We start from the raw sequence: 13,808 nt of genomic DNA on the forward strand, positions 1-13,808 counted from the left end.
GCCGCTCTTCAAGGGCTGACTTTACTAAACCTCGCCGCACTTATGACGTGTTTACTATTTCATATGAGCTGTAGTGTACCATTTGTACCTCCCCCTTGAGATCGGTCAGGATATGAGGAGCCAGTAGGGCTTACTAGATGACTTTTTATCACGACCACGTGCGAGGGTTCAAAGGTTATGTCAACCTCCACTGAAAGCTGGCAGATTATCCAATGAAGTCCAATTAAGACGCGAGTCAAGACTCTAAGCACTACAAGCCACAGTGCTATCCATTTGATGTCGTGCAAGCTTCCGCCTTGGCAGCACGTCTCAATGTATTTTTAAAAGAGTGGAATACAGATGCTGCCCAAAGATCCATGGTCCCGCAGACACAATTTGATGGAAGTCATCTTTTTGGTACCGATCTGGAAGGTAAGGTACATCGGCACCAGGAAGCATTCATATTCCCTCAGACGTCAGCAACCCATCATATGGTTCTAATACAAATACATCTTCGCTTGAGGCAACCATCAAGGGCCACTGCAACCCACAGAACAGTTCCCCAAGCCCAGGGAAGATCCTTTCCTGCTCACTATGCTAAGAAACAGCAGTAGGTTACTTCTGCAAAGGAACCTTGTTCCTGACTATGCTGGGGTCAAGGCAGACGATGGCCCAAGGTTGCAGATTGGTCTTCAAATTCATCAATTCTTGGAGGAATGGGAAAGACAACTTCAGATGACTAGATGGTGGTTATAGCCTGAAAGAGTTACAAGATAGTTTTCCCTCTCTCTTCCTCTGGATTCGGGGACCGTTCCCACACCACCAAGGATCCTCTCTCGATTGGATCTGCTTCTTCCTCATATGAAAAACAACAAAAAAAGGAAGCATGCCACCCTACGCATCGGAAGCGAAGAACCTCATCTGTGGAGTTCCCCAAGGATCATCTCTCAGTCTGACATCTACATGACCTCCAAAAACTGACCTCATCAGATTGCATAGCATCAACATACCGTCCGACACAGATGTCACCAAACTGATAGTCTCCCTGTAGGACATAACCCCAATGACAAAACCCAACTTCACCACCTGCATGCCCTCGTGAACGCATGGATGAGATCTAACTGCCTCAAGCTCAACTCAGACAAAATAAAAGTAGGGATCTTTGTAGGAAAACTTCTGCTTGAGATTCCACCTAATGGCTGGCAGACATCGGCTCCACCCGTACACCACAACCCACGCCAAAAACTTAGGAATCATCCTAGATGACAAGCTTGATATGACAGACCAAGTAAACGTGGTGAACTAAACCTGTTTGTACATTCTGAGGATGCTGCAAAATTCAGCACGTGGCTACCAGACAACACTAGGAAAACAGTCACACGGGCCCTGATACCAGGGGGCTCAACTATGATAATGCACTCCATGTAGGAATCGCTAAACAGCTCCTGAACAGGCTCCAAATGATCCAAAATACAGTTGCAAGATCAACCTGCCTCGCAATACCCACATCACTCCACACCTCAAAGAACTTCACCGGCTCCCCATACATAAATACACTCAGTTCAAACCCCTCACACACACATACAAAGCACATACACATTAGGCCATGCGTATAGTATCTCAACATCCACATACACATCTGTCAACCTCCTAGACACCACCGCTCAGTCAGACTCACTAGCATATGCATGCTTCTCGTGCATCTCCCTCGGAGCACTGAACCAGCTCCCATATCACATCAGAGCCTCCTTCACTTCTTGAGAGACGCAAGGAGCTGAAGCCCTGGCTCTTCGAATAATCTCTCCTGGGAGGCAGCTGCCAACCCCCCTGCGAAAGCGCCTGGATATTCTCACGGGTGATTAGCGTGCTATTAAAATATACATAACATAACCTTGACCAAAAAGTCCCCATTGAGAGAAAAGTACCAACGGATTTGTTCCCTGGTGAGGAAATAAGCAATAGTTCCTGTTCAGTTATTGGAAAGGGAGAGAGATCAAAACAAAACAAAAAAAAAAAATCTCAACAAACTGATGATAAATATTCCATTCAAAATGGATACTCTACAGAAAATCAAAACCTGGTTCTTTAAATCCTTTCATGGTTACAATAGATCTGATGGATGTTTATTTCCACACACCCATTGCAAAATCCTGAGGTTTTCTATCCAGGCATGACACTGGCAGTTCAGAGTTTCTCAGTTTAGTCTTTGCTCTGCCCGGGTTTTCACAATTGTGGTGGCTTCCATTTGAGCTCATCTTCACCTACAATGGATTCTAATTTACGAATGCCTCAAAAATTGGTTCCTCCATATTTCATTAGAGACAAACACTGCACACAATCCGAAAATAACAATTTAAACTAACTGTAACTCACACCCCACCATGCACAGTGTTGTCGTCCATAATATCAGTTCAGTTTTCTTCAGTAATATGATCAATGATGTCACAGAACATGAGACGAGTGTTGTAATGTGTGAGGTCATAAACAGTGTTTTGTGGCTCGAGTTTGATAGTTACTTGAAATAACTTTATCTGTTGAATTTCAGTGTGTTTTTATTTGGTTGGGAACATTACGTTTAAACTGACATTGTCGTCTAACTATAACATCACTTTAACCTTTAGTTTTTTTAGTGAAGTTTTGAGTTTTTTATGCAAAGTAAGATATTATTCCCACACCTAACTATAATGTCACTCTAACCTTTGTTTTTTTCAGTTCATTTCTAGGCATTTTTTAATGAAAAGTAATATTTTATTACCACACATAAGGCCACCCCCAACCATCCTCCCAAGTGGTGTGGGGCTGTCCGCAGGACAGGATCTCTGTCCAACTACCCACGGACAACAAACACTTCCTTGCTGCACTCAACCTTCGCCTCTTCTCAGCAACCCACCAAAGCCACTCAGGCCACAGCCTTTTTATTTTAAAACAACCATTAAAGATAGCATGAGACTCTCACAAAAGTCAGAGTGTCCCATAGGACTCCTGTGGGAGTCCATGGGACATGCTGCATCCCACGGAATCGTGCAAGATCGCAGAAACCCAGAAAGGTCCAGGGTGTCAGGGTACCCCTATCGTGCTACCTTATACCTTGTTTTTTTGTCATTTTCAGGACACGTGGACTGAGTTTCTATGAATTGAAGTGGCAGCTGCAACAATTCTCTTCATTTTGCAGCCAGCCAATCAGAGCACAAGCTCCCACACTAGTTTGCAGGAGCGGGTCAGCCAATAGAAATAAATGCCCATTTAGTCAATCATATTGCTCTACTTTTTGTAGTTATGTGATCTTACAAGCCTCCTGCAAACCCAACTGTCCAGATATATACAAAGTTTTAGACAGTGCTTAATTTGTGAATAAAAAGGTGCCGGTGCTCAAAGCCCTCTACTTATAACACGCGGCCGCTGCAATTAAATGTGCGAACACAGAATACCGAGGCAGCGGAATCCTGAAGCATTTTAGGCCTCTTCACTCCATTTATATCCACTCCCTGTCCCTTACACTCACTTCAGCAGCTTTCTGTTCTCTCCCTTTCTAACGCTTGTTTGTTTTTCTCTTCCTCCGTCTTCCCCAAATGTCTTTTGCTCGTAATTAATGATGGAGGCAGAAAATTAAGCGCCGGCTCTCAAAAATAAGTGCCGGTGCTCAGCACCGGAAACTACAAGCACAAATTAAGCACTGGTTTTCGAACCTTAATTTCTCTTAAACTACTGAATGGATTTACACTAAATCACAAAATGCACACTTTCAGACCAAGATCTAGCTTCCTGACAAATTTGGTGTTAATTCCATTCAGCCGTTTTTGCAGTATCACTGTTCAATTTGCTACATAAGCCCAGCTTTCTGATGACATACCCTTTGGCAATATCATTCTGATACAAGTCCAGCTTTCTGATCACACACTGTATGGCAGGGCCTGATACAAGCCCAGCTTTGTGATGACGGACCACAGCAGCAGTGCATTAATACTAATTACGTTTTCCATTGCCTCTAATTAAAGTGGCATTTTGGGTGATAGGTGACCAGCATTATGGAAGCCTGTATTCATAGGGTTGCCATCTTTACTTGAAGAAAAACCCTGAATTTAATCTCCACCATCCCATGACACACTTCACTGAGGTACCCCGCCTGTCTCCAGTTTTTTGTTATACATTTTAACAGAGGTTATCATTACCTGGCCCAGTGAGTTTATGTTTTTTTCACCCTTGAAGAATACAGCCTAAATTGGCATCAACCAGGGTCGAGCCTGTGGCCTTCAGATTGGCCTCAGTGCATCACAGTAGGAACACTGGCTACTGAGCTATCTCTGCAGCTGTACCTGCTGACCAGATGTTATCTACTGGTAAAATGGATTCAAGCCTTAAGGCACCTGCTTCAAATGTGGGTGTTTGTGGTGGTGGTGGTGAGGGGGCCGATCAAGGTATAATACTGGGAAGGTACCTCGGATGGTTAATGCACCTGCAATAGAGATTTGTGTGTAATCTGCTAGTCAGGCATCTGAATGCCCATACAAATATTAATGTGGCAGTTACAAAGTGCAGTGCGTAACCTGTATGTTACATGTTCAGATCCTAAAAGGATACAGTGGGTTTCAGCATGTTTTGCAAAAGATCCTTCTAATGTTTTAATACAGGTAAGTAGCACAGTGGTTATGTACTTGCTGTGACCTGCAAGGGATAGATTTGCATTCTTGCATTGCTTATTCAAACATTCACTCGTCCAAGGTTGATAAAATCAGTATCATTGACCTGGGAGCCCAAGCATGTGGCCATTACTGGTATAAATGTACACAAACACCTAAATACAGTGCTTAATTTGTGATTGTTGTTTCCGGTGCTGAGCACCGGCACTTATTTTTGAGGGCCGGGGATTATTATTCTGCCTCAAGTATTTGCTGCGAGCAAAAGATACATATGGGAAAGACGGAGGAAGGGAAGAGCGAAAAAGCGTCATAAAGGGAGTGTAGAAAGCTGCAAGAGTGAGCGGAAGCGGCAGGGAGTGGCTTTAAATGGATTGAAGAGGCGTCAGGATTACGCCGCCTCAGTATTTCATGTTTCCACATTTAATTGCAGCCGCCACGTGTTTAAGAGGAGAGCCTTGGGCACCGGCACGTTTTTATTTACAAATTAAGTACTGCCTAAATATGAGCGGCAGCTTGCATCACATATAACGTCCTTGCTGTTGTCTTTGCCTCTGTTACAGAAAGTACCAGCCTATCTTGCAACAAGCAATTGTTGCTCAAACCCTCCCCGCCGCCCCCGCCTTCGGATATCATCACCCACGTTTCCTCCAGAATAGCTGCTATTTTTCAGAGCTGTAAACCTAGAGCTGTTGAGCCTGGCTTTTCTCCTAGTTTCCTGCATCTTTCTGGTCCCTGACGGCCTTCTGAGTCTGGGGGTCAAAGCCCTGCTGATGTTTGGCATCTGTACCCGATGGGTGACACCCCTTGCTGTGCCCCAGTATCTTACTGATGCGAAGGCAGCAGTTTCACGATGGCACACAGCTCCGCAGCATCAGTTGGTGCAAAGATGCCGCACATCAGCCCCGGTGTAAACATATTTTAACAGTGAAAGGGAAGCGCTTGGTTGGTAGGAAGAGGCGCAGCGAGCCACCAGGGCGAAGGCGGAAAGTGAAGCTTCCGTTCGTGCGTTTCAGCAGCCACATTCGCCTCAGCAGAGCCTGCGCCCCGAGTCACTGCGCCTTGAGTTACACGCGCGTGCAAACCCTGTGCACACTTACCAGGGGAGCGCCGCGAGGCCCTGCCTGCGCAAGGGAGAGGTGCCAGGGGCGGGAAATATACGGGCATTTCATATGGGGGAGGGAGCACAGCCTACCCCTGCAGCTAGAATTAGGGCGGCCCGGAGGTGCCGGGACAGTCCCGGTTTTCACCAGTTGACCCGGCAGATTTCTGCAGTTGTACTTCAGGCGCCGGTTTTCCACGAGGGTCGACTTCAAGCAGAGAAGGCGTGTTTTTATGTGACACAAAGCAGTACTAGCGAGCAGCTGTTAATAGCTACTTAAATAACATGTATGCTGCGGGTATGAAAAGTGGCTTTTTATTTATTCCCCTGGTACCTCTTGTGTATCTAAACTGACGAGCACTGCCATTCAGTACCCATTGCAGCATGTTGAATTAGTCCTTCTTCTATTTTGGGAGGTTGTCCTGGTTTTTGGCTTTCAAAAGTGGTCCCCCCAGAACCCCTGGGCCAGAGCGCGCCAGGAGCTTGATTTGGGGCCTGGAAGAGACCCTGGAGGAGGCGGGGCTCAGTAGCATGAGGGTCCCGGACTGTGCAGCATGGGGGCTCCTGAGTAACAGAGCTGCGTCACAGAATATCTGGTGACGTCATGGAATCGTCACTCTGAGGGGGCAAAATTATGGGCAGAATCCAGGATCGCTGGAGACTGAACTGCAAATTGTGTAAATCGTCTGTGCTGCCAGTGCTTAATTTCAGGCGGTTGCCGGTGGTGGCCACCAGGACTCATTGGTGCCGAGCCTCCACTTACTTTTCCTGTTAAGAATTTTCCCGAAAGCAAAAGGTAAAAACACACAAAGGGAAGAGAAGGAAGTAGAGAAAGTCTGGAAAAACCTCACAAGGGAGCAGCCCGTCAGAGTGAGATAAAGGGGAAGTGGGTGTTTCCTAGTGGATTACAGGCCTGAGGTGAGGTGGATTGGGGTGGGGTGAATTGGATTGGATTGGGGTGGGGTAGACTGGATTGGTGTGTATTGGTGTGCAGTGCAGTGAATTGGATTGGTGTAGAGTGCTGTGGATTGGATTGGAGGGGGGTGAGGTGGATTAAGGTGAACAGGATTGGACTGGGTCAATTAAATTGGATTGGAGTGGGAAGGATGGGTTGGATAGGAGGGGAATGGTTGGACTAGAGTAGGGTGGGTTGGACTGGAGTGGGATGGATTGTGGTGAATTGGAGTGAGATAGATTGGGCTGGTGTGGGGTAGAATGGATATCGCGTGGATTGGACTGATGTGGGGTGGATTTAAGTGGGGTGAATTGGGATAGAGTGGGATGAATCAGGATGGAATGGGGTGGATTGGAGTGAGGTGGACTGGATTGTAGTGGGATAGTCTGGAATAGGGCAGATTGTTTTCAAGTGGAGTGAGGAAGATTGTTTATGATTGGAGTGGGCCAGATTGTTTTGGAATGAAGTGGAACAGATTGATTTGGATTGGAATATGGCAGACTGTTTTGGACTGGAGTGGAGCAGATTGTCTTGGGTTGAAGTGAGCAGATTGGAATGGAGCAGAGTGTTTTGGAGTGGGGTGGGTGCAAATTAGTTTAGGCAGATTGTTTTTGATTGGAGTGGGACAGAATATTATGGCTTAGAGTGGGCGGATTGTTTTGGATTGGAGTGGGGCAGAATGTTTTATATTTGAGTAGGGCAGATTGTTTTATACTGGAGTGGGGGAGATTATTTTGCATTGGAGTGGGGCATATCACTGGCGAAACAATTACCTGCAGCCCCCGGAGTGTAGGGGGCCCGAGCTCCAGGGGTCCTCCTCAGCACAATACACTGTGCACAGGAGTCGGGCCCCTGGCCTAAGAGCTCCTGACAGGGTGGGTAGAGGGCCCCCTCCATGTACTTTGTAGTGGGGCAGATTGTTTTGAATTGGACTGGGGCAGATTGTTTTGGATTGGAGTGGGGCAGGTTGGGGTGCGGCAGATTCTTCTGGATTGGAATGGGACACATTGTTGTGGACTGGAGTGGGGCACATTGTTATGGATTGCTGTATTGTAGTGAGGCAGACTGTTTTGGAGGGAAGGGGGCAGATTGGAGTGGGTGGGTTGGCAGTATTGGAGTGTGGATTGGGATGAATGTGGTGGACTGGATTGGAGTGTGGTCGGTTGGACTGGAGTTTGGTGGATTAGACTGGAATGTGACTGATTGGAATGGGGCACATTGTCTTGGATTGGAGTGGGGCAGATTGAAATGTGGCATATTGATTTGGGTTGGAGTGGGGCAGATTGTTTTGATTTGGAGTGGGGTAGATTGGAGTAAAGGCAGATTGTTTTGGATTGGAGTGGGGCAGATTGTTTTGGATTGGAGTGGGGGAGATTGAAGTGGGGCATGTTGATTTGGCTTGGAGTGGGGCAGATTGTTTTGGATTGGACAGGGGTAGATTGGAGTAAAGACAGATTGTTTTGGATTGGACTGGGGTAGATTGGAGTAAAGGCAGATTGTTTTGGATTGGAGCGGGCCGATTGCTTTGGATTGGAGTGGGGCAGATTGTTTTGGACTGGACTGGGCTGACTGTTTTGGGTTGGAGTGGGGAGATTGGAGTGGGGCAGAATCGTTTCATTCTGGGACATGTAGTTGTGTTTCCAACATTGAAAGAATGGACAAAAAAAATAACAGCATAAAAGTATTTGTTGGCTAAAAACGTTGAAACCAGCGAAAGGCTACAATAAATCCATGTGGCATTTTCCCTTTCATCTTTGGGTATACAATAATGATTTGGAATTAGTAATCATCTGTTCATTGGCTGTAGTGAGTGGAAATGTTCATGGTGAGGTTTTCGTATCAGTGTGAGATACCATCAGTTGCTTGTCTGTGCTCCCTGCCATTATGGTCAACACAGATAAGTGATTGAAAAGCCAGTTTTTAACTATTAAAAGTGCTACAGTGCTATACGAAATGCAGGTTGTGCTCTATACAAATGTAAAAAAATATAACATAATGATATGCAGAGGTTAAGCCGTACTAAAGCAACTCAGATAGTATTTACCTAACAAATGACAAGTTGAAATCACTGCAGCGTCGCTTATTAACTCCATCTTGAAGTCTAATCCGAGACAACTTGCCCCAAAAGGTAGTCAGGCACAGCTCTCCCAGATACCTGTCAATAATCTCCCACATCCGGTAGCGCAGGCAGGCTGAGCAGTAAAAGCATCCTGTGTCTGAAAACCCTTAACTAAAGAACTATACAGATTTGGCAACACTGACTCTGTTCTCAAAATCTGGAACTTGTTGCCAGTCACCCTGCTCCTTGGCCACAGACGACAGACTGTGCCCACTTCAGGAAAGAACTGAAAACACAACTTTCAGGAAGTAACAAACTATTAAAAATACAGAAACCCCGCCTTTTCCGTTCAGCTGTGAATCTAAAAGTGCTTGTAAGCATAAGGCCTGTGTCTTGAGAGCACGTTATCATCTAAACTCTTAGGGACTGATAACAAAGGCAGGCATTTACAGTGCAAATACTTAGAGGTCTTTTCAAAAACTGCATTTTATAGCACGTCTATTCGCATTACAGGAATACTAATAAAGTACTACAAAATGCTATTCACAAACCTACAAGTGTAAATCTCGACCTATGCTATCTTTTCTGTGAGGAGATCCTCACACATGTACGTTTACTCCTTAGTAGTAAACGTAAAAGGAACCGCAGAAGTGTCTGGAAAAAGGGGTATAGTCACCACTAAATTGGAGAGGGCTAGGGAGGAGTATGGAGGAGTTTATGGAGGGAAGTTACTACAACCAAAAGGGGACTCCAAACAGTAGTAAATGACTCCATCTCAGAGCTGGAGTACGTCTACCACCACACATGGGCAGCCACTGTTCCTGCAACACCCTCCCATTGCAAATAATAGAGGGAGAGACTTAAAATAAAATCCATAGGAAATAATGTTAAATTCCATTAAATGATTTAAAAAAATAAAATTCAAGTAAATATAATGTAATGTTAAGAGAATCATCTAAAATATATTATTTAATAACATATTTTAACAAACTTTTCTTTAAACATTAATGTAACATTACTTTTTAATAACTATAACCAAATTCATATTAGTTAGTTATTTCTATACCTCACTTTCAATAATATGTTTTTCCTTTTAAGTGTGCTTTTAAAAATTTAAAGCCAGAAAATTAGTTTTTATGTACTCCAATATATTTAAATAAATTAAAACATTGCTTCTTAACTGGGGGTTCGGGACACCTACCCAGGGGGTCTGTGACTGTTTAAATTAAAAAACATTAGCAGATTAATAAATTATATCTCCATAAAAAGGATAACTGTACATTTGAAACATTAAAAACAGTAAATGAGAAGGAATTTGGAATTGGAAGCTAAAACTAAGTTGGTATCCTTAGCTTGATTCTTGGGAGAAGGCCAACTACAGTGAACAGCAGAAGAAGAAATTGGTGATCTCAATTAAATCACTGATATGCACTGACAAAAAGCATGCACTAGCAGCAACAATTTACAAAGCAATCTGCTAGATGGTATCATATTGCTTTGTATTTTAGAAGTAAATCTAAATTTTGAAACACTGCAACCTTCGCATTTAAACTAAAATTTTGATTTTTGTATATTTTCTGTCTGTATATGTTACAAAATATTTCATAATTTGTGTATCTGTTTAATGTATACTTGTTTCTGTAGTTTTGGGTATTGTTTTGAGGTTCCGCTCGTAAAATATGCATAGGTCGGGGGTCCCTGGTGTCCAATAGTCATTCATTTGGGTGTCCACAGAGGTGAAAAGGTTAAGACCACTAAATTAAAGATATATTTCAAAACTAAGTAAATAGTGCTCTAGCATTTTGTATTTTGTTGCACATTTAAAAGACTTATATACAATTATTTTGCATGACTATTTAACATACAAATATTTTTACTATTTTTTTTAGTTAAGTTAACATGTTTACTTTTTCCTATACTTTACTATGGAGAGACTATACAGTCAGGGTGGAGAAAATAAAAAAACGTGTTTTAAACTTTATAATAAATTAGCATAAAATGTTAATGTTTAATATTGATGTAAATTAATTTTCTATATTTATTTTAATTGTTGACCAAAATAATTAATGTTACAGTATTACAGCACTAGTAACTTAATTTTGAAATAAATATTTAATTATTTTAGTATATTAAATAAAAATGACTTTTTAAAAGTTTAAATTAAGTTTAAGTTTTAAATTAAAACATTTATTCCCACCTAATGTAATTTGTTTAAACATATACATTAATAGTTGTTATAAATGCTTTATTATTTAGAATTAATTAGAATTATTTAAAAGTAATTGAAGTACATTCTATAAACATTTAATCTAACATTTTTTTTTAAAGTAAAAAAGTTAAGTATTTTATCATTAAATAATACATGTTTTATTTGTAAATTTTTTACATTAAATTGAATGTATTTAAATTTTTCACTAATTTAACTAATTCAATTTAAAATTATTTCTTATGGGGTTTTATTCGAAGCCCCTAACTAATTATTGTCTAAGGGAGGGTAATGCAGTATCTGTGTTTTTCCATGTACAGTGCTGGAAATACGACTGTTTCTTCGTGGCAGTAGTAACTTACATTCGTAAATCTGACACCACACCTTTTCAAGGGGGTGAAGAAGTGTAAGTCAGTACTAAGCTACTAAAAAGTGTAAGAGTAAGCTGCATGTGTAAATTACTCACAAGTGCTATGATACCTTTGTGAATAACCCTCTAACTGCATATGTCACCTTCAGCATAGTTTACTGCTTTTTGTCATTCACATGCTCTTCTGAATTATGCATAAAGCAAATCATTACTAAGGTACATAAATAATTGTATGTTACTTACATGCATTGTGGACATACGTCTATTTTCCTAACTCTATGTTTGTGTAAGATAGGAATATGGATCATTTTATATTAATGGCATTGTGAGTAGATGCCTTAAAGTGACACCATAAATGGGCAAAAGGGGTGCCAAATAAAAAAAAAAAATAGCTTGTTGCAATGAGGAAGATGGGCCCAAAATAGCAAATAATTTTGTCTGGGTTAGGGGCACCAAGATCCTTTACCGGTGATGGGAATGCAAAGCGTACATCGCACAATCAAGGGATTAGGACGGTAGATAGCACTAAAAATAATAGAATTTGTTATTGTCCAAGACAATGGTACTCACGGACAGACCACAGCAGTTTGGAGTTCTGAGTCAGCCGTGCTGAGAGCTGAGCCAGTAACTGCAGGATGTGCACAGATCAGCAGCTAAGACTGAAGTCACTGAGTAATATTTGAAGCTTACATGCTGCCCTTCTACTCACATCCTGCAAACAGTGGAGGGCTGGTGAACCTTCTCATGCCCCTGGGTGAAGTTGAGCATCCAGATGCCCATCGGTAATGCACTCCTACATGTCTGTGCGTAAATTAACAGTTACAGCTCTACGGTTTGTTAGCAAACTTGTACTGAAGGTCTCTGCTGCCCATCTAATACTTTCCAAGTCGGGTGCCCACTTCCTACAATGTACATGTGTGTCATGTACACTTACATTAACTATATCGCTCATCCACGTTGTTTATTTACAGGCGTTCATCGCACACCTATTCAGTTTGGTGAGTCGGGCAGCGGGCCTGATGTAGGTGCAGTCCTTGTTTATATGGCACTTTACGCCACAATAAAGCTGCTTCTAAACCTATGAAGGAGAGTAGGGTGAGAGAGGAGAGGTTACAAAGAGGGACCAGAAGTGAGACAAGGAGGATCAGTAGTAGAAATAGATGGAAAGAGAAGGTGGCTTGCGGATGGAGTGATTTTCCTCCGAACACTAGTGCCACCTTAAGCGCAGCTGTAGTGCTTTACGGGCAGACTGTCTTAGGCATATGCTTGGAAGGCCTGTGACCCGAGTCTCTTACCCTGTGGATAGGAGTTAGTTTGCTTGAGGAACTGGAGTTTCTCTTCATACAGATTATCAGTCTTTTTGTGTTCAGTGGCCGATATAAAGATTTGGAAGTCCCACCTCTTATCAGAGAAATAGACCAGTTGGAGAACTTCCCTTGGGGTGTGGGGTCCAGGTTCTCTGAAGGGTTCTTCTTAAAAGACTAACGCCATTCTATTACTGACCTTGCCTTTGGCAACGAAAATAAAGACGAAATCATGATCCATGACCAGGAAAGTTAGAACAGAGAGAGGATACCTTCAGCTTACACTATCTTCAGTTAATAAACATCCAGCCAGTCATTACAAGATAGGTGCTTTTAACAGTTCCCATACGGTACTACTGACCTTGAGCGGGCTTCTCGGCCTATTTGGGGTGTTGGAAATACAGCATCCATGAGGGCTGCATTTAGAAGAGGTCACCTTCACCAGAAGGGCCATTGCACTTTGAAATGCAGCCTGTAGGAAGCACCACTTCTGATCAATTTCCAACAGGACACGCAAACTTTGCCTGAGTTGCACCTTGTAATGGCCATGGTTGGTCCTTTATCATTGGTACTGCACAAGTGCAGCCCCAAGGTGAGAGCAATCACCTTGAACGTCTGTTTCTTGCCTTTTGTCATGCTAGGAGGAGCTCAGACTCTTAGTGTAGAGCGTGGGGTTGAGGGTCCACTCTACGAAAGTTCACTCACCCTGATATGAGGCACCAGCCTTCTCCAGAAACCCCTAATAACAGAGCTGGGGCACCTGGGTGTGTTCCCTGGCAATTACCCACTACCACGTGGGACATGGAACATGAGAAGTTACTGCTGTTAGTCCTACAAGGGACCACAACATTAAACTACAACAAGAAACCAGCAAGGAACCTAAGCTAGAAAGAACCAAACCATCAATAAACTGAAAGACCAATAATAAAGAGGCACCAGGTTGAACCCTAAAGTTACCTGGGATTCTCAGGACCTACAGGGAATGAATGCTAAGTGTTAATAGAAACCTCAGATGGAAAAACTATATCCAGGGATGAAGGAACCATGGCATCAGCATTTGCAGTTTTAGGGCCCAGGTTAATGTACAGTGCGGGCCACAGGCAGCCTATGGAATGCAGTGTGTCAGGAAACGGGTAACATGTCTGATGCACGAGAGTAAGACCAGGAGGAGGAATGTACAGTCTCAGGCAGCAGATAAC

General features: G+C 43.0%; 1 protein-coding gene across 1 annotated transcript in view; it reads right to left on the bottom strand.

The window, feature by feature from the left end:
- Window positions 1–8,841, bottom strand: part of ARHGAP33 (Rho GTPase activating protein 33) — a 293,765-nt gene extending 284,924 nt beyond the window's left edge. Inside the window, exon 1 of the mRNA XM_069201127.1 lies at window positions 8,715–8,841. The gene's annotated coding sequence lies outside the window, so the exon portion shown is untranslated. The remainder of the gene's footprint in view (window positions 1–8,714) is intronic.
- Between the last annotated feature and the right edge of the window lie 4,967 nt (window positions 8,842–13,808).

The sequence above is a fragment of the Pleurodeles waltl genome, chromosome 7 (genome assembly GCF_031143425.1).
Source record: "Pleurodeles waltl isolate 20211129_DDA chromosome 7, aPleWal1.hap1.20221129, whole genome shotgun sequence".
NCBI lineage: Eukaryota > Metazoa > Chordata > Amphibia > Caudata > Salamandridae > Pleurodeles > Pleurodeles waltl.